This window comes from Camellia sinensis, chromosome 10 (assembly GCF_055761805.1).
Source record: "Camellia sinensis isolate YWXY chromosome 10, ASM5576180v1, whole genome shotgun sequence".
NCBI lineage: Eukaryota > Viridiplantae > Streptophyta > Magnoliopsida > Ericales > Theaceae > Camellia > Camellia sinensis.
The window spans coordinates 168157692-168180140 of NC_138970.1; positions in this window are offsets into that span (position 1 = coordinate 168157692).

Genomic DNA, 22449 nt, shown 5'->3' on the forward strand with positions numbered 1-22449 from the left:
CAGCCACCCACCACCCATTCGCCACCACCACCCACCCCTCGCCACCACCACCACCATTGCCACCAACCACCCACCTGCCATCCATCCGCCATTACCCACCACCCGCTACTACCATCCACAGCCCGCCACCTACTTGCCACCACCACTCACCACCCACCTGCCACCACCATCCACCACTTGTCACCACCAGCTACCCACCACTACCTGCCACTCGCCACCCACTCGCCACTACCACCCACCACCACCACCACCACCACCACCCACTATTCACCACCACCACCCCTACCCACACCCACCACCCACTTGCTACCACCTACCACCCGCCACCGTCACACACTTACCCACCACCACCACCCGTCATCCGCCACCACCCACCACCCGCTACCAACACTACCACCACCCACCCACTCGCTATCACCTACCACCCACCATCGTCACCGACTCACCCACCACCACCTACCTGCCACCACCTACCACCACCCGCTATCCGCCACCCATCTACCACCACTACCCACCACCCGCCACCAACATTACCACCACCCACTCGCTATCACCCACCACCTGCCACCGTCACCCACCCACCCACCATCACCACCTACCACCCACCCACCACCACCACCTACCACCCACCCACCACCACCCGCCATCCGCAACTTACCTGCCACCACTACCCACCACCGCCACCACCACCCACTCACTACCACTCGCCACCGTCACCCACCCACCCGCCACCACCACTCACCCACCACCACCCGCCATCCGCCACCCACTTGCCACCACCACCCACCACCCGCCATCTGCCACCTACCACCCACCATCACCCGCTACCACTACCCACCACCACCACCACCACCACCTGCCACCGTCACCCACCCACCCACCACCACCACCATCCACCCGCCACCACCCACCGTCAGCACTTTCCACCGCCGTCTTCCGCCGCCACTTGCCACCACTTGCCATTTCTCACTCTTTTTTATATTTTTAAATTTTTTAAAATATTTTGTCAATTACCAAGCGCATATGTAGTTTATGTTTTTCTAAAAATAAACAAAAACTAATTTATAAAATTTTTATAAATATAAACTAAAAACGTAAAAGTTACCAAACACATCATGTTTGAAGTGTGGGTTTGATTTTTTACCTATGTATACAACTTACAACTGCATGATTAAGTGATCATGTTATATAGTATACGTAAGAGTACCCTCCTAGGATTTCGACTCCGTTGCAGTCTACTTCGAAGAATCACCCCTGTGGTTGGGCTATGGTTGGGTATTTTTTCACTTTGTAGGAATCTATAGCATGCAAAATAAAAATTTAAAGAAAAAATTAAAAAAAAAAAAAAACTTAGGCCGATGAAATTGAAGTTCTTTATTGGAATATTTGACATACCATCAAATTTTTTATAAACTACTTATTCAAGAATGATGTGATTATATTAAACTTGTAATTTATATTCATAATTTTGAGTCTTATATTTTAAATTAAATTATTAGAATAAAGCATAACATTTTATAACTTATTAGGTTTAAATAGCTTAAGTAAGTTTAAAAAAAAAAATTAATTATCTAAAAGCTAGAGAATGAGTGCTTTTGTTTGAGTTTTTAATTTTTTTTTGATTATCAAAAAGTAAATTAGAGGGAAAAAAAATTATCAAAAAATTTTATATTAGTTTTTATTTTTTAGAGCGAAAATATTTTAAAATTTGAGAAATATATATTTTTAAATTTTAATTTTTATGAAATTAATTACTAATTTTTTAAAAACAATTTCAAAAAACAAGTTGAGAAAATTCAACCAAACAAATACTAGCTGCACAACAGCACATCCAAAAAAATAAATAAAATGATCATCATCTATCCACATGGGCGGACCATTTTTTTCACACACATTCTCAATTGACCCTCCAAATGAGAGCCAAAAAGTTAAGTTCATATTGGTAGATTAAATTTAGGCGCATTTATTTATTTTGATGATTGAGGGCTAATTTATGTGTCTCTCAATTAAATTCGAGACTCATTCAAAATGTTACCTCTACGGGAATCAGGCAAATATCGTGCAAAACTCTTGGACATAGCCCTAAAGAGTTTATAACACCTAATGAGAATTGAACTTGAAACCTAAAGGAAGCGCACCCTAAACCCCAAACTGCACCTATTAAGCCATCCCTCAGCATTATTTAGGTGTATTTATTTGCACAACACACTTTGTAGGAGAAGCTATAGCATGCAAAAACTTTGGCCATCTGCATTGAAGTTCTTTGTACAAATAGTTATTGGACAATGATATACCCCTGAAATTAGGACTGAACAAGAAAATTGAAAAATTTGCAAATTAAACTAGTTAAGACCAATCCAATAGGTTTTGAAATTTTTATATAAATTATTATTATTATTATTATTATTTTTTGGGTGTGATAGTGTCAGCCCGGTCCTGAACATTCAGGGGCCCAAAGTGAACCCATTATATGGGGCTCGATATTTATATATATCACTAAAAAAAATAAAATCAAATAAAAAATTTATTATAAAAGTTTAAAAAGATAAAATCTAGTATTATTGTTTTATATATTTTAACCATTTATACAAAAAAAAAAAATACTACACAAAAATCTAGAGTTACAACATAAAAAAAAATTAAACGAATTATATCATTGCATCACTCAAATATTACCGTTCTTACATTTTTAGTTGTAATTAATTCAATTATTGAGATTCAATTTTAAAGTGAAGTCATTGATTGGGATTTAATTAATTCTTCTATACTTTTGTGAGAAGTATAATTAAATAAACAATCCATTCTATAATTCAACAAGCAATAACCATGTCAATTTTAGAGATTTCAATTTTTAAGTAAAGTTAATAAAGAATAAGTAAAACTTGAAATGATGCAAAATATAGAGGCATTTAAAAAGATACTAAGATCAAAGACGGTTCAATCTCAAAAGAATAATGCTATATATATCAATTAGTGTATTAAGTAGTGTACTAATAAGTGATGTGACGTAATTTTAGAAGTTTTTAATATTTGTTATTTGTATAATAGGTGAGGTCAATAATAATGACATAATATTTGTTGGTACACTAGTTAGTATACTATTTGGTGCATATAACACTACTGATCTCAAAATGGTGAATTAGATTGGAGAGAAGTTTGGTAGAATGAAATCAATCACTTTGAGCAAAATTGTATTGTTTTTGGGTTTGGCATTAAATGCTTGATTTAGTTGCATTTAGGTAAATTAAAATCAAAGTAATTGAGATCTACCACTTACAAAAACAATTTTGTTTTTGGAATTGCTGTTAGGTGAGTTTTGATATGTTAAAAGTTGAAATAATTGAGGCCTTTTATTTATTGAGGTCTAAACCCCGAGTTCGGATCCTCTCCGGCCAATGTCTCCGGCCTTTCTTTCAAGTAACGGCCTAGATTGGGCCGAGCCACCCCACTCAAAATAGACTGCTCAGATCAACTTAAAAAAAAAAAAAAAAACAGAGACAAATTTCCTCTCTCCCTCTCTCTCACCCAATCTTCCATGAATGCTTTGCTTTGGATCTTCTTCCCTTCTCCATCTCTGTTTTTTTTTTCCGAAAGCACAAAAAATGAAAACAAAAAATAAAGTCCAAAATTATGAACGTTTGGAAAGGAAGGCTAGGTAGCTACCATAAGATATCTAGTAAGATATCTAGTATAAAAAGAAAATCTGGAATCTGCATATAACAAACAAAAAATATATACGGTGGAGTAGCAGCAAGTAACAATCTTTTTGCCAAGAAAATGAATATTATCAATAAGGTGTCATATCTCCACTTTCATAAAGAAGAAAGGAATCTCAGAGTGTGTGGGTGATTTTCTGACCACACTGACACCTAGTAATCAGTTGGAGAGCACCGACAGAATAGATGGTTTCAGCTAACCTGCAACAGAAAGAAAAGGCTCCGGCGGTGGCTCTTCCACCCGGGGGCACTCCGACGATCAAGTCAGTATATCTCTAAAAAATAATCAAGTGCTAAACTCACTACTCAAAGCATAAAACTGCGTACCTTAGACCCACGGGGTGCCTCTCTTTTATAGCCAACTCAATCCTGATCCCACTAGAAGCCTGACTTCTATGAACTCCCATTCAGTGCTTACTTAGGATTTCACAAGAGATAAAGATAAACTCCCTAAGAGCTTTATCCTTATCTTAGCAAAGTTCCCTCTTTACTTTAGGACTCTTGCCCCTTATCCATTTATCTCGGATTCCGATATCTTCGGAGATAACCTCGGCTTTTCCGAGATAACCTCGGCGTCACAATCAAAACACGTGGCACCTCGGCTGACACGTCGGCGTCACTTTGCCACGTGTTGGCATTCAGAAAATACATCCCCACAACTGCCCCCTAGGTTCTATTACCTCGGCATTCTGAGGTGATAGAACCTATATCTGTATTTTCTTCCAGTAAATTCGATAGCCGAGATCATTCATTTCAGGCCGACATGCTTTTCTTAAAAAATCAAGATTTTTAAGGACCTTTTTACGCGCATGAGCTGTCATGCACTTCAACCCAACTGTTTTAGCCACGCATTTCCTTCTTACTGGTCCGTACACATGACGCGCTTGTTAGCCGCCTCTTTCTTTATGTGCGCCGTCTGACGCCCTCGTTCTTCTAGGCGTATTGATTGCTTTTGCCGCTATTTCTGTTTAATCAAAACCTTTTCCCCTTTTTTCCGTCTCTTCACTTTTTCATTCGAATCTCCTGCTATCTCTCTCTAGCTTTCGAAACCCTCCATTGCTCAAGCTTTCAAAGCTCTGCAACCTTCTCCGTTCACCCCTTTCGGTGAGATTTCCACTGGTCTTCTGCTCCTGCAACCGTCGTAGGACATCGGCAAATCCCTTTCCGGCTTCCCTCTTTCTGGTAAGCTACTATTCTTTTTGTTTTTCAATTCCCTAATGTTTCTTCTTTTTTTGTTGTCGCCATTACTGTACTGTTTCAAACTTTTTTAATTCATAAATCGTACATCTGAATGCATTCATCCATGATTTTGCCTTTGCCCACATTTTGAACACACGCACTGTTTCGCCACTTCTTTGCATTTTTGCCACTGTTCTTGGCCATACACTCTTGTATTCTTCATGTTCTTGATAGCCCATCTTAATTCTTGTTTCTGAAACTTCGTTTTTGTTTTCTGTTTTTTGCATTTTTTCCAGATTCTTGCTTTCAATCCGTGTTTCCATAGATTTAGGTCTAGGATTTGTCTGTAGAACCCATAACTTAGGAAAAAACTGAAACCTGCACATACCTTATTGTTTGCCGAGGTCCCAATAACCTTTCAAAAACATCTTCTGAGACCCACCTTCTAAGATTAAGCCGATATCATGGGTATGTGGAAACATAGGGTAAACACCCCCTCTAAACTAGAATACTTTAGACAGGAGTTTGAGATCCCAGCCGACGTTCATTTGAGGTTGGCTGGGGATGATGACTCCATCATGCCCACTGCCGACTCCATGCCTTTCCCCGTAGTCGCCTTTATTGAGTGTGGACTTCGGCTTCCATTAAGCATTCTGTTTCGTGAGGTTCTCCATTACTATAAGTTGAACCCTATGCAACTGGCCATCAATTCTTACCGAGTGATCAATGGTATTATAGCCCTAGCTAAACAGGAAAACGCTAGGATCACCCTTGCCGACATCCAATATTGCTATACCATGTGTGGCCTTAACTTGAAAGAAAAAGGCTACATTTATTACCTTAAGCTGAGGTCCACAAAATTCAAAATTGTAGCCGACCTCCCAGACTCCAACAAGGGAGCTGGTGACGATTACTTCATTACCTCGGGGAACTGGGAGTTCGCCCCAGATGAAGACCTCCATCTCTTCCCTCTCCCACGATCAGTCTTTATAGAGGGTAATGGTAAGAGCCCTGCATTCATACTTGTTTTGCTTTTAAAGTCTTGTATACTTTATCTGTTTCCTAATGTTTGCTTTGTCTTTGCTTTTGTAGTTCTTCCTCAATCGCCAAAAAACTTTCGCCAATCCTTTGTTCCCAGCAAGGATTTAAGGAAATTATTGGACCTGTCAGTTCAGAAGCGAAAGGCACCTCTGCTTCTCAACTTCATCCCAACATACAAATCAGCTCTCCCCGACGTCCCCAGGAACAAGAAGAAGAAGAGCTTATCTCCTCCATCTGCTACAACTTTTCCAGTTGCATCAACATCACGAACAGACCAAGGATCAACCTCTGATCCAGCAGAACAGCCGTCGACCTCGGCTCCATACCTCATTCCACCATCCCAAAGAAAGCGTCGTCGACGTCTTGTTCTAATAGCCGAGATGGGTCGCGCAAAGCCAGTTGCTAAAGACCTTCTAGCCAACATTCCATCATCTATTGACGAACAACCAACACAAACCCAACCTCTAGAAAAACCAAAAAGAATTAAGAAAGCTCAACCGAAGGCAAAAGTGACTTAGGTTGAGACTGAGGACACTTTGCCAGCCCCAAAACTGGCTCCAAGTCAGAAAACTGCCTCTGTCCCTTCGAAGAGGTCTGCCGAAGTACCTCTTTCCGAATCCTCTAAATCAAAAAGGCTAAGGTCATCTGCAACGACTTCGGGGTCAAAGAAACCAGATGCCCCCTGGGCCCCCGAAATCACCCTAGAGGATAAGCCCGTAATGGCAAGTGACAGCACCGACGATATCAATGTCGGCGTTGCACTCAGTACCGCTCTACTTTTTCCAGGTGACCTGGAGCGGAACGCTCAGTATAGTGAGTATGAGAACTATGCCTTAATGTTACAGCACTCTGTTCAGGTAAACGTCTTCTACTTGGTAAATTTTTCTTTCTCTTTATTTCACGCTTTGAATATTCTTTAATACCTCTGTTTTCTTTCAGGCCATCCACCACGCCCACTCTTTCTCAATGCAGTCTTTTGAGAACAGGGAGCGGCTTACCGAGTTGAAGAGGGAGGTCTCCAGCCTCCAAAAGACCAACAAAGGCCTCCAGTCAAAAATGAAGAAGCTGGAAGACCAAGCTGAGGAAGCCATCAAGGCTCAGACCGAAGTCGAAGAAAAGGCTGAGGCTGCTGAGGCCATTAGGAAGGTGGCTGAATCGCAAAGGAGAGAGGCCGAGGAAAAAATGGCCCAAAGCTGAAAAAGAGCTTCAGGAGGCCCTGGCCACCAAAGAAGCTGAAATCAAAGATGCTGACGTAAAGGCGTACTCACAGGGTATGGCCGACGTTACTGAGGCCTATGAAAAACAAGTGAAGGAGGCATGCAACAAGGGTTTCACCATTAGTTGGATGTCCATTCTTAAAAAGCTTAATGTTCCTGATGACTCTCCATTGCAGAAGGCCGACGCCATTCCCTTGCCATTTCCTCCAGCCCCAACTCCAAGTGAAGATGTCGGCGAATCTGATGTTGAGGATGAGGCCGAGGAGGAAGAGGACGAGGCTTTGATTAGAAAATCAAAAGATGCTGATGGGGCCAAGTCCCCTCTTCAGAATAAGCAAGTCCTAGACTTGACTTATGATGAAGAAGGCGATGAGGTTGTCCAAAAAGCTGTTCCCGACATCGCACCAGCCGACATCCCTTCTGAGGTCAAGACTGTTGAAGAAACTCTCCAAGAAATTGATACCGAGATAGCGGCAGAGAAGGAGGCCGAGGTGGTATCTGATCTTCAAATTCAACAATCTGGAGGAGAGGAGCCTTAGCTCTAAGTCTTTTTTTTGTACTTTTGTTTCTTTTTTATCTTTGGAAACAATGTAATCTTCTTGTATGGCTGACGTTCCCTTTTATCTTTGAATGTTAATACAACTTTTTTCTTTTATTGACTGCTTGTAATCTTGTATTTTCTTGGCTGTTCTGGGGCTATTCTATACTTAGAATATTCTGCACGTCTTTCACATATTCTTCCCACTTTGTAAAATCTTCTTGGGGTGACACACCTCGGATACATAAACTTCTTGGTTTTAATCTTAACAAGTGCTGAATATCATGCTGACGTTCCCTTTTATCTTTGAATGTTAATACAACTTTTTTCTTTTATTGAATGCTTGTAATCTTGTATTTTCTTGGCTGTTCTGGGGCTATTCTATACTTAGAATATTCTGCACGTCTTTCACATATTCTTCCCACTTTGTAAAATCTTCTCGGGGTGACACACCTCGGATACATAAACTTCTCGGTTTTAATCTTAACAAGTGCTGAATATCATGCTGGTTTAACTCGACTTGTAAATTGTCCACAAATTTCGACAAGTGTTAAACAATAATCTCGGCTTAACTTAACTTGTAAATTGTCCACAAATTTCAACAAGTGTTAAGCAATACTTTTCGGTTTAACCAACTTGTAAATTGTCCACAAATTTCAACAAGTGTTAAACAATAATCTCGGCTTAACTTAACTTGCAAATTGTCCACAAATTTCAACAAGTGTTAAGCAATACTTTTCGGTTTAACCAACTTGTAAATTGTCCACAAATTTCAACAAGTGTTAAACAATAATTTCAGCTTAACTTAACTTGTAAATTGTCCACAAATTTCAACAAGTGTTAAACAATAATCTCGGCTTAACTTAACTTGTAAATTGTTCACAAATTTCAACAAGTGTTAAGCAATACTTTTTTCTTCCCTCTGCCCCCTAATGTGAGCCTGAGTTTCACTTGGGTTCGCATTATACATGTATTTCAGACACAATGTCAAGTATCTTGAAAATAACTGAATCTTTATTTATTTATTTCGGCAAATGGCCAAGGAACAAAGGAATTCTTAATGATAGAAAAATTTCAAATTACAAGTGTTCCAAGATCTTGGCAATTCTTTGCCCTCTTTATCTTCAAGCCGGTATGCCACATTTCCCAGTACCGACATGATCTTGTAGGGTCCTTCCCAATTTTAGCCAAGCTTACCCTCTCTGGGATCCTTCTTGTTGTCGAAAACTTTCCTTAGGATGAGGTCACCACTCTGAAATTCTCTTGGATTGACCTTTTTGTTGTATGCTCTGGTAAGCTGTTGTTGGTATGCTGCAAGCTGAACTGCAGTTTTCTCTCTTCGTTCTTCCAGAAGATCTAGCTCTCGGGCTAAGAGAACATCATTAGTTCTGTTTTCTACCCCTTGGGTTCTGATATCAGGGATGTCGATCTCCAATGGAATGACTGCTTCTGTACCATAAGCCATGGCAAAGGGGTTTCCAGTTGATCTTCTCGGCGTAGTCCAATATGCCCAGAGTACATTGGGCAGTTCGTCTACCCTTTTTCCTTTTGCTGCCTACAGCCTCTTTTTTATTCCATCCAAGATTATTTTGTTGGATGCCTCTGCTTGCTCATTGCTTTGGGGAAGACTTGGTGTTGAGAAGTAGTTCTTGATCTTGAAATTTGCACAAAAGTTCTTCATTCCCATCCTGGACGAGGATTTTCTTTAGTGCCTCTTCGCTCTTCTTGGCTAGCTTCTTGCCGACGTCTTCTAGGACTTCCACGTCCTCTTCTTCAATTTCTACCTTCTCTGGCTTTCAAACGCTGCAAGTAGACTTCATCGCTGCCATGGAGCAACTTTTTGCCTGCAGCTGATCACCCTTGACTTCTTCTATCCCATGCTCTGTTGGGAATCGCAACAGTTGATGCAATGTTGAGGGAATTGCCCCCATCGCATGCAACCATGGTCTTCCCAAGATGATGTTGTAAGGGGAGGGTGTGTCGATAACGGTGAATTCTGTCTTGATTTTCCTGGTGCTAGCCTGCACCTCCAAGCTTACTGCTCCCAGTGGCCATGTCGGCGTTCCATTGAACCCGACCATTAGGCCGTTGGATCGTTCCATGTCATATGGGTGAAGGCCGAGCTCCTTAACATCGGATGTACATGATGTCACAAGAGCTTCCTTGGTCAATCAGGTTGCGTTTCACTTGGCACTTCCCAACCTGGAGGGATACTACCAAGGCATCATCATGCGGGTGCTGGACCATCTCTAGGTTGACTTCAGTGAAGGTTATCATCGGTCCCTGGTACTGTTCTGCCCGATGTCTTTTCTCTCCGACTTGATAGACATGTTGTAGGTGTTTTACCTTTTGGGTTTCTCCTCGAATTTCATTTTCGTTGACCTTTAAGTGGATTACGTTGATTACCCGAGGTCCTCCTGTCTGTGGCTGTTGTGTTGGGGGAGGTGGGGCTGCTGGTGCTTGAGGCAATCTCGCCCGTTCTTCCCTTGTTCTGGTTTCATCAACAAGGTCTCTCAGATGTCCTTGTCTTACCAGGTCTTCCAAATATGTTTTCAGGGCTCTGCAACCCTGAGTCGTATGTCCATCTGCATTGTGGTAGGCTCAATGCCTACCAATGTTTCTTCCCATGAACTCTCCTAGAGTCCTTTATGGCGTTCTGAAATAGGGCTGGTTTCGGATTTGATCCAGGACTTTGGGAATTGGTATCTGGAACACGGTTGTTACTGCTTGTGTGGCCCTTAGTTCTGCCTCTTACTTGCTCGTTCCATTGTTACCTCGGCCTAGCTTTGGCTAGCCGTTCCCTTTCTCCTGTTTTATCTCCCTATTCGCCGATGTGTGTTCTTCAGCTCTGGCATACTTCTCGATTCTTGCCATGAGCTCTTCCATGCTTTTTGGCAAAGTTTTTGCCAAAGATTTCCGTAACGGACAATTGTCTTTTAGGCCATTCTTGAATGATACGACCGCTACTTCTTGATTATATTCTGGTATTTGGTTGAATACCTCATAGTATCTTTTTGCATAGGCCCTATGGCCTTCATCCTTACTGATCCTTAAGGCCATCAATGCGTCCACCCTTAATGGCTGTAGCTTATTTGTCACGAACTGGGCCACAAAAATCTCGGCCAGGCCTTCCCAAGTCTTCACGCTTCCCTTCGGTAGTTTATGGAACCAATCTGATGCAATCTCCCCGAAGGATGAGGGGAATACTTTGCAGAGCAACAGCTCGTTCCCACTATACAATGCCATTGAGTTCAAATATAGACCGACGTGGAAGTTAGGGTCTGACTTACCGTCGTATATTTGAAACCTCGGCATACTGAATCTCTTTGGTGCCTCGAACCTGTCCAATTCCACCGAGAATGGTGTCCTTGGCTTATCTGGGGATGTTACCTCGGCTTCGGCATTCTGCTGTTTCCTCTTGAGGTAATCTCTTAAGTCTTCTTTGCTCCGCCTAGGAGCTCGGCTATCTTTCGACTTTAGTCTCTTCGGTATACTACTCTCGGCCTCGTGGTGAGCCCTTTTTGACCCTTCTCCATGAGTTGTGTCGAAGTACAGTGTCTGCCCCTGAACATGCCGATGTCCTCTGGGGTCTGCCTCCTTTGCGTGTTGCGTCCTTCGTGATTCTTCTCTTCTTGGCTCCCTTTGTCCGACCTCCTTGGAAGGTCGGTGAGAATGTCTTTCGCTCTCGTTGTGCTGGGCGGCTTCTGGAATTGCTTTCAGCCCTTGCTTCTGGGCATTGGCTGCTAGCGGGTATGGTGGCTGTATGACGTTATTTTGCATCATAAAGTTGACGATCGATTGCAGGTCTGCCAACTTATTTGCCATCTCTTTCACCTCTTCGTCCCTCCGCAGGCATCTATCCTTCCATACCTGGAGGTCATCTTCATTGTAGTAGCCACGTCGATCTGGATTGTTAGTCTGGCCGACGTCCTTTACGCCGGTATTCTGGTCACGAGTTTCTGCGTTGCATTCATCTCCTGTGACATCAAGGTCAATGGGTCTCCCACTCCCAGCAGGAGTGTCGCCCCCAATGTTTTCCTTCTGTCCGTTACTGGCCATTTATTCTCTTATCTTTCCCACAAACGGCGCCAAATTGTGTGGGTGATTTTCTGGCCACACTGCCCGCCTAGTAATCAGCTGGAGAGCACCGGCAGAATAGATGGTTTCAGCTAACCTGCAACAGAAAGAAAAGGCTCCGGTGGTGGCTCTTCCACCCGGGGGCACTCCGACGATCAAGTCAGTATATCTCTCAAAGATAATCAAGTGCTAAACTCACTACTCAAAGCATAAAACTGCGTACCTTAGACCCACGGGGATGCCTCTCTTTTATAGCCAACTCAATCCTGATCCCACTAAAAGCCTGACTTCTATGGACTCCCATTCAATGCTTACTTAGGATTTCACAAGAGATAAAGATAAACTCCCTAAGAGCTTTATCCTTATCTTAGCAAAGTTCCCTCTTTACTCTAGGACTCTTGCCCCTTATCCATTTATCTCGAATTCCGATATTTTCGGAGATAACCTCGGCTTTTCCGAGATAACCTCGGCGTCACAATCAAAACACGTGGCACCTCGGCTGACACATCGGCGTCACCTTGCCACGTGTTGGTATTCAGAAAATACATCCCCACATAGAGTTTACAAACTTTGAGATTTGGTTAAAAAAACCGAACTCATAATTTCCTTCTCTGCAAGTTTTTTTCCACCTCCGGGGGCCCACCACCATTGATGGAATCTGCAAATTTACCATCAAAGTGTCAGAGATTTAGAAGAACACCCAACAAATCATCAAGCCACAAATGTTAAAATCATCAAAATCTGACGCAAACCCACTTTCTCTCTCTAAAATTCAAGCAACAAATTTGAAGCAAACCCACTTTCTCTCTTTGAAATTCAAGCCACAAATTTTTTCTTTGATTTTTTCATTTTTTTCTTAAATTCAAGCCACATAAATTATCCAAATTCTTAAATTCAAGCCGAAGTTGGTAGGGGTGGGGGTGCCTGGCGAGTGCTAGCGGTCGCGGTGGTGCATGAGGGTTGCCGAAGGGTTTGGAAAAAAGAAGAAGGTAGTATATATGTATGTATGTATCAAATGTAAAATTAAGAAAAGAGAGATGGAGAATGGAAGAAGATCCAAAGCAGAGCATTCATGGAAGATTGGGGGAGAGAGAGGAAATTTGTCTTCTTTTTTTTTTTTTTTTAAAGTTGATCTGAGCCGTCTATTTTGAGTGGGGTGACGTGGCCCAATCTGAACCGTCACCCGGAGGAAAGGCAGGAGACACTGGCTAGAAAGGATCTGGACTCCTAAACCCCCAGCAGCTTTGCCAGCTTATCCCCAGAGGTGGCAGTGGATAGTGTCCAACTTATATAAATTATATTCAAAATGATGAGTTTCTAGTTTAAAACAAAATTATCACTATACATAATTCTATATGATTTTTCTATTTGTAACATAATTCTATACGATTATTTATTTATTTATTTGTATAGCACTTATAGTATTTTTGTAAGCAAAGAAGTTGCGATCCCCATAATTTGGTGGATTAGCTCTCAACCCATCACATTTCGGAGCTTGTCATTTGTTTTAGAGTAATGCCATACAAATAAAAATTTTATAATATGGCAGTTATTATATTATTATAGTTGGCTTGGTTTTAAATTTTAAAGTTTTTCCATATGTCATTCATGAAAAAATTAGGTTGATTTAATGATTATAATTTTTTTTTAATCGCATTTGTCTTTCAAAAATAGATAAGCGTGTGTTTTGGATACAAACATGATAAATTAAAAAATTACAATTATTGAACCAACCTAATTTTTTTTTTTATAAATAATATATGTGGAAAGTTCTAAAACATTAACAATTTTTTCATTTGGATATAATCCAACTCATTTTCTCTATTATTATTTTGCAAAATAAACATAATAAATAAATAAATAAATAATTATGAAAAAAAAAATGAATGGTCAATGCCAACCCATGTTTGTTTTAGTCCGTAAGTCATAGAGGCCTCGTTTGGGAAGTGGCTATTTTAGAGTTTTTTGGCTTTTTGACTATTTTAGTAGGCTATTTTAGTTTTTGTGTTTGGGAAGATGGGATAGATTTTTATTTGAGTTGGTGTATTGAAAAATGTGTTGAAATGATGTTTGTAATTAAAATGACAATTTTATCCCTATTCTCACATTTTTCAAAGTAAATCAATAGGGACAAAATTGTAATTTTACCACCTGTCACTGTGATAACCTACCACTGTCACAGTGACAGCCACCGCCGGCCTAATTTTTTTTTTTTTTTTTTTGAAAACCTTTTAATTTAGAGGCTTTTAGGCTATTTTTGTTTTGGAGGCTATATTAGCCTAAACCACCTCTTCCCAAACAGCACCAGAGTTAGATTGGTGATTGTAGAGCTATACCTGAGGTTATTCGATTGGTGAAAATCATTCAACTTGATCCACTTGCACTTATTTGGGCAGTTTTGCAGAATTGTTAAGGTCAGGTGTGAGTTAAGATTTTCTTATTTTGCGGATTGTGAGCGGGTCACAGGTTTTGTCACGACTCACTCCCCGTATTCAAGGGTTAAGTATCGTGATGGTCAGTAACTGAAGTTACCTCCGGCCAATTCTTAAATAAATTGCTAAATGCGAGCGGAAAAAAATATTTAAGTGAGGGTATCAAAATAATCATTGAAGCTTCTATTTAATTAAATTGTCAGAGTTGAACTATGTCTACAAAGTGCTTTGTCCCTACCCCACGCCCTAGCTTTGACATATCACCTGAAAGTAGTAAACAACTTATACGCACATGGCAAACTGAGAAATATTATACTAAGAGCATAAGGGCATAAAATTCACCATGGATAATTATTGGCTAAACAAAGCTTGATATTAAAATGTAGAATATATAATACGGAGATCATTTGACATATAATACAAAAATCATATAAACAAATATCCATAACCATGGTATAGAACGGAACAGAATAGATGTATGGACTCAAAAGGTGGCTCATACGAACTCTAGAGGTGGCTCCCACCATAGTGTAGCACTTAGTTCTATACAACACTTTGCTCCACACTAGAAATCATAACCATGGTACAGAACAGAACAGATGTATGAACTCAAAAGGTGGCTAGTACGAACTCTAGAGGTGGCTCCCACAATAGTGTAGCACTTAGCTTCGTACAACACTTTGCTCCACACCAGAAATCAGAGTGTTAGTGGATCCATGACAGACAGAGGGCCACAACGTTACTAATTAGAGGGCCAATGGTTTTTTAAGTCCCCCAAGGCATGGGACCTCTGTGGTGGTACTTATAAAATGATTACTCAAAACACATTTTAATAAACAGTTATATCCATGGTTTTCCTTAGTATATCAAATAAGGTTCATAAATTAAAAATGTTAATATAATTTATAAAACAAAATTTATATAAAATAAACTATGGTAACTCAAAACATACGTAAAATATATTATAACCCCAAGGGTAGTGGCCGATTGGTAAAGCTTGGAGGATAAAATCCACAGGTCTCGAGTTCGAGCCACCCCTTAGGGGCCATTGGAGGTTGACCCGGTCGGTAACTCCAGGGTCCCGGGATTAGTCGGGTCTACAATCGGAGCCCGGAAACCTGATTATCAAAAAAAAAAAATACGTAAAATATATTATGGTGACTCAAGATATAATATAATTCTCCTTAACTTTAATACGTCACTCTTTCTTTCCACTATCAAAGACCCTTTCGGCTTCCGTTATTTTTCTCTTCATTTTCTTAGTTTCTTTCCCTTCTCCTTCCTCTTAGCAATCCTGAGCAAAACCTCCAATTTATGGAGAGACAATCGTGGGCAGTAAGCCACAAGGCTGTCCACGTATCTAAGTCTCATTCGCTTGCCATTAATTCATACTTATCTAATAATTCATATTTATCTAAAATACTTAACTTTAGGATCAATTCTACTGTGGCCCAAATTTTAAACTAATTATATACCCTTTTTATTTCGATAATATATAATCCCTAATTTAATTACACTTTATCTCATACACCCATAATATTCAATATTTTATTTTACTCTTATGGAATCTTTAATTAAACATTTAGGGTTTTTCTCATTTATAATTAAATAATATGAATATAAAATTTAAGGGACAACTTAAATTTTTTTGTTGTTACAGGTTTTACCCGCACCCACATCCGCACTCACCCGTCCACATTTGTATACATTTTTTCCCCTATAAATCTGAACCATCAAATTTTCTTGTAAGTTTTGTAGAAGGGCAAGTCAATCAAAAGTTGGTGGCAGGTTTTTTTATCACAGAACCTTTCTCAGCATTTAAGTTCTATGTTATCTTTGGACAAAGTTTTAAGATTTGTTTCACAAATTATTTTCTTTGTTTTCTAGACCACAAAATAGGGGTACAAAACCTTCTTTTTTTTCTTTTTCTCTTGAAAAAAGTTCTTATAAAGAGCACTTAGATTTTCTATGAAGATTGAAGATTAAATAAATTATATAATGTAAGAGCACAGAATAATTTTCCCATATAATCTTGTTGACCAAGTTTGCATTCCTCCAAACGTCGTCGTTTTGCTACCTGAAAACACAAATGTGAGCTAGCCGACATGTGTGTGTCAGAAACCCCTTCAAGGCCTAAGTCAGCAAGTAGACAATAAACAATAAGTTCTGTGTATTTAAGAATAATAATTCCAATACCTGTACATAGGTTCTGTCATGAGCTTTTATAGATTCCGCCAGACACAGTCCTAGTAGGACTCTAACTCTCCTTAGCAGAGTCCTCTTAGGAATCCTAATCCTAAAGGATAATGCTTATCCGTGGAACACCCTCCTTACTGCAAGCCAAGTGGGATGACAACACCTTGCTTGGTTTGTAAATGTTCGACTAAACTATCATGCTTCAGTTCATTCCTGATCGCACCGCAAGTCTATTTTCTACACAAGCTGTGCTGAGCTAAGGATATCTCGATCCCCTCCACCTGTCCGGTCGTCAGCTAACTAGGTCCAACCCTTTGGTCGGCCTACCATCAAATCTGTGCAAAATCGAGTTGCCTTCCTCGGCCAACGGCTCGGCCTAACCACCACCGAGCGTGTAATTCATCTCGGTCCAATTTAATCACACAAATTACCCTCTCAATTGCCCCTTAATTCCATCTACGTAGCATGATTGTGATTATTGTTTGTCAATCGAGCTATTGATCATGCTAACCGAGATAAAAATTCCTGCTTGGCTTCGCGAGCTGCTCGGCTTTAATGAGCCTTATCAATTTCCTAGCACGTTCTCCTGTTGCTTTGATACCACTATCATCATGGGACACGTGGCACACCCCCACTAGCCTCGTACCCCTGGTATAACTGTCAAACACTGCCCTAAAATTCGAATGGTCCCACATTTTCATCTTATGCACATATACCGCCCACGCATACGCCCCATCACATTCACTATTCATCGTCTTTTAGCAAAAATCTTGAGCCAAAGCTCTCACCTTTTGCACCTTTGTGCGCCAAGCCCTGTTCCAAGCATTTTTAGGGATTGATCTGTTTCGTTTCAACTACTGGAGCTTCATCCACTGATCAAAACTGAGTACTACCCCCACCAACTGTAAGTTTTCTAAAGCTTTTTCATGTTTCTGTTTTAATAATCAAGCTATTTTTTGTGCCTTGGTACATACATATGAACCCAGAAAAACACTCTTGAGTCTTAACCCACTAAAATGCTTCTGAGTATTAGCCTACTAAAATGTTTAATAAAAATGGATGAGGTACGGCACTAGGGCCTCTAAATATCCCTCTAGTTTCACGCTTAGGGATGAACTCCAAACGGATGGGATAAAAACTAGCCAAAACCACTGATTTTGATCCAAAATCACGCTTGTACCGAAACAAAACTTATTTGCACCACCATATGCTAGGTCAACCAAATTGCGAGCATTAGTCATAACCAAAATCGAGCTATGATCCTGCCCCTAGTTAGAACTGTGCCAAACCTGCCCACATCCCTGGCCGAGCTAACGCCTTGCTCGGGCTAACAGGACTTGCTTACAACCGCATAAAAAACTATACACACTATTTGGCCAAACAATATTTAGATTACATGCCTTAGCTCGGTCAATCACCGGGGCATAACACCTTTAATTTGTCATTTTATAGACTTGACTAGGTTGGCCAGGCACACCTTTACTCCACTTGGAGATGCTGCTCGACTGAGCTCCCCAACCGAAGTTGAGCTATAAAATCGATCAATCCTTCGCACCGTTTTAATCTTAAGGCCATGGGCAAGTATCGCTTCATGGTAAGCTCGCCCGTCGCCCTAGCTGAATTCAGAAATGAGTATGCCATTCCGGATGACGTGTAACTCACTTTAGCCGAACAAGACACTATACCTTGGGGTAAGCTCGATTTCTGTCCTTTCACTGTGCTATCAATCGTAGAAGGTGGACTCCGATTCCCTGTCCAACCCCTTATTTGCGAATTCCTCAGGTAGACTAGACTCTGCCCCACCCAAGTCTCCACTAACACTTTCCGAATTATAAACGGTATTGTTGAACTGAATTGCCTCCTCAGCTTGAACCTCGGTCTGGCTGAGATATGCTACCAATACTCGCTCAACTAGAACGACGATGGTTGGTGCCACTACCTCAAGGTCAAGAGAGGCTGAGAGGAAATTGTCAAGCTCACGCCAGACAAAGACTTGCGTGACAATGATTTTCTCTGGGTCTCTGGCCATTATGAAGACCAAGAGGCCAGAATACCGGGTTATAACATTAACTGGAACAAGGGATCACCGGGTAAGAGTAGCTTGGCTCTCAGCCTATTTATTATTTTGATGCTTCCTACCATGCTAACCTTTGTTCTCTCTTTGCAGATTTGAATCAGTTGAAGGCGGATTATGCGTACGCTAACCAAGCCGCGCTTCGTGCTGCGGTATAAACATAAGGACTTGACCGAGCTGTTGGGTGTAGAACCTTCCCATTGCTATAGTAGCCAAAGAAAGAGCAAGGTGATTGATTTTCTTCTAGAATCCTCCTCCAAACCAGATCTCAACCTCCTTGAAATAAACCTGATCCTCCTTATTGAAGAACAAGAAATGGCTAAGAGGAGAGCCATGCGCGTCCTAATTACTGAACAGACTTTTGTCTTTGCTGCCGATGTGCAGACCAAGCAACGTCAAGCCAGGAAACCGCGAGAAACTATTGTTGCCCTTCCCACTTCCAGGGCATCATCCTCTTGGCCCAGTAAGAGGGCACGTAATTCGTCCACCGAACAACCACGACTGGTGGACAAGGAAGACATCGAGCAATTAGAAGCTGTGCTGCACATTACCGAACCAACTGAAGGCGGCCGCTGATCTGGCCGAGGTGACCTTTCATCTTCCCCAATGTAGGCACCTGTGATGACCTTCAAAGGTTGAGCCATGACCGCAACCGGCTCTGTCAGCGTTGAGAAGGACCATATGTTGGCCTTTAACCTACCAAAGAACGTATGCTTGCCAGTCGACATGGAGAGGCACAACCAGATGACCAAGCTAAAGGCCATTCAGTTAGCTACCGAGTCTCTTGTCCTGGTAAGTGGACTTTACATCGATCTTATTTTTCGACACTTTACTCGGTGTGATTAACGTTTTCCTTGCCTAGCAGGCTATGCAAAAAAACCACGTTGCCTATAAACGTGTATTGGAACTAAGGATGTGACACCCTAATTGTTTAGTTAAATACCTCCCTCCTCCCCACACACACTCACACACATATATATATATAAACATAATTATAGTTGTATGTGCTAATATAAAATAAGTAAATAAAATAATTCGAAAAATTGGACCAAAATGAAATGACACTAAAAGATAAATAAATAAATTATAAAAATAATAATAACGCTAATAAGAAGTAACTCAATAAAGAATATTTACATGGCATGTGCGAAAAGGTCATTCAATTCAGAGACATTAGTTTTAATTTAATTATGTTAGAATTTGGGATCCAAGGATAAATAAACAAATATTTAAACTTATCCCTTTAAGAAAGATAAGCTTCAAAACTAGGGTATAATGATGGTTGTAATATAGAGAGGCTACGTGTCACCCAAATACGGGCTGAACAAGTGTATAAAAAGAGGTGTGGGGGCTGTGAATAGGAGGAAAAAAAAAGATTAAAAAAAAAAAACACATAACCACATAAGAAGTCGGCTCACGGTGAAGGGAAGTGAACTTGGAAGTTGTTATTTAGGTGAGTTATATTATATTTTGAGTCACCATAATATATTTTACGTATGTTTTGACATACCATAATTTATTTTATACAAGTCATGTTTTATAAATTATATTAATATTTCAATGACATGGGTTATTTTCTAAACTTTATTTGTTTAAAATAAAACTCATGAATATATTTGTTTAAATTTTAGAAAGTATTTGGCAGTGACCTTATAAACAATTATGTTTTGTAAGTACCACCACGAGAGTCCCACGCCTTAAGGGACTTAAATAACTATTGGCCTCTGTTTGGCCACTTTTTGGTCTTCTGTTTGTCATGGATCCATTGACCTCTGTTCTGACTATCACTCATGTGACATCTGTTCTGTTCAGTTCTGTACCATGGTTATGGTTATTTATTTACATGATTTCTGTATTTCAGTTTCTGCCACTTTAAATAAATTATTATTTCAAATTAAATTATGTAAATATTTTAGCCTAATTAACTATCATGATTATTTTGTATTCCTTATACTCTTGTCATAATATTTCTTACTCTGTTGTGTGCTTATAGCTATTACCCTTTTAGGTGACAAGATGTAAGAGAGACCTATAACCTCACGTAGTGGAACCCACACGAGAATTGGATACTGAACAATTTTTTTTTTCTTTTCTTTATTTTATTTTATTTTATTTTTGCTCCCTTTTGTTTTTACTCAGAGCCGGTCACTGAATAATAAAATAATAAAATCCTTATAGATGTATTTTCTCTTATTAAAATAGTAAAATAAAATAAATTTTCTATTTAATTATATTTTTATTTCTTTTTGCCTCCACCTGTGCCTTTTAATTTGCGACAATTAGAATAAATTAGTGAGTTCCGATTCCAGCCCTAAGCCCCTGGGGTTGGGTCGTGACAGAGGAAGGCAGCGCGATTGGCCCTTTTGGATAATGTGACCAAAGATGTCGAGCTGAAACAATTAAAAGCCAGCTTGGCCAAGCTGGAGTTTGACAAAGAGGCACTTGCCGAACAGGTCCACTCGTTTGAAGTGGATAAACAAAAGGCCTTAGCGGAGAAGAAGGACCGCTACCTTCGCGAGCTGGCCAGACTGGAGCGATCAAAAAATGTCGAAATCAAGCTACTTGAGAAGAAAATGGAAAACACTGAAGACCGCAGCTATGTGGAAGACAAACAGGCCTACGTGCAATAGTTCGAGGCCCCAAAGATATTTTCTTTAAGTGCGATTAGAAGGTGGCGGCTGAACAGCTCGGCCAAGCGCATGATTCAGACGTCTTCCTCAATCCTTCTCCTCATTTAATTTCTAGTTATATGGCGATGTATGCCACTATCGTGTAACAGAAGTTCCTACAGGCAGAGGAGGATAGCCTAGAGCCGAGCAACGTTCCCTCGATTAGTGCTGAACTACCCGGTCTCCATTCAATGCCTCCAGTTCGGTCTGAGGTGACGACCATAACTAGCCGAGCATAGCTACTGAAGAGGGTATCACCGATCTCATAATTGAAGATGTTGGTCGGGCCGAGCTAGCAGACGACACAGCTGGTGTGAACGCCGAGGCTGACCTTGAGGACCTACTCTAGTGACCGCATTATCTCCATCATCTCTTGGCTTTTAGTTTATTCCACTTCTTTCTGGTTTTGGAATTTGTCATTTTCTTATTTTATTTATTTATTTATTTTTTTTCATTTTGATTTTTTTTGCAATGTAACCAGGCTACATGCCTCTCATTTTGTAATGTAATCACTTCCTCTAGTAATGAAAAATATCCAACTTTTTGCACGTCCATTATGTTTCTCCTGGAATGTTGCATACTGCTCTGAACGCATGTTGTGCCGAACTAACCAGCTTGGCCAACCTTCTTTAGCCGAGATACTCATCTCGGCTAAAGAGTGCAAAAAAATGTGTTGGTTAAATATGCCAACCTTCTTTGGCCAAGATAAACATCTTGTTCAAAGAGTACAAAAAGTTGTGTTGGTCAAATCTACCAACTTCCTTTGGCCGAGATAAACATCTCAGTCAAAGAGTGCAAAAAGTTGTGTTGGTCAAACCTGCCAACCTTTTTTAATCGAGATACCAAGATAAAAATCTCGACTAAAGAGTGCAAAAAACATGTTGATCAAACCTGCCAACCTTCTTTAACCTAGATACTCATTTCGGCTAAAAATTGCAAAAAAGTTTTGTTGGTCAAACCTGCTAACATTCTTTGGCTGAGATAAGCATCTTATTCAAAGAGTGTAAAAATTTTGTTGGTCAAACCTGCCAGCCTTTTTTAGCCTAGATACTCATCTCGGTTAAAGAGTGCAAAAAAATTTTGTTGGTCAAACCTGCCAACCTTTATTGGCCGAGATAAGCATCTCGGTTGAAGAGTGCAAAAATTTTGTTGGTCAAAGCTGCTAACCTTCATTGTCCCCAGTTGAGCAAAGAGTGCAAAAAACGTTGTTTACAAACAGAATAAAGAGAAGTACTAAAAGAAATTGTGTCGAAAAAAATGTCTACTTGTTTTATTGAATGTCAAAGAAAATTACAAGTGTAAAAAAGCTA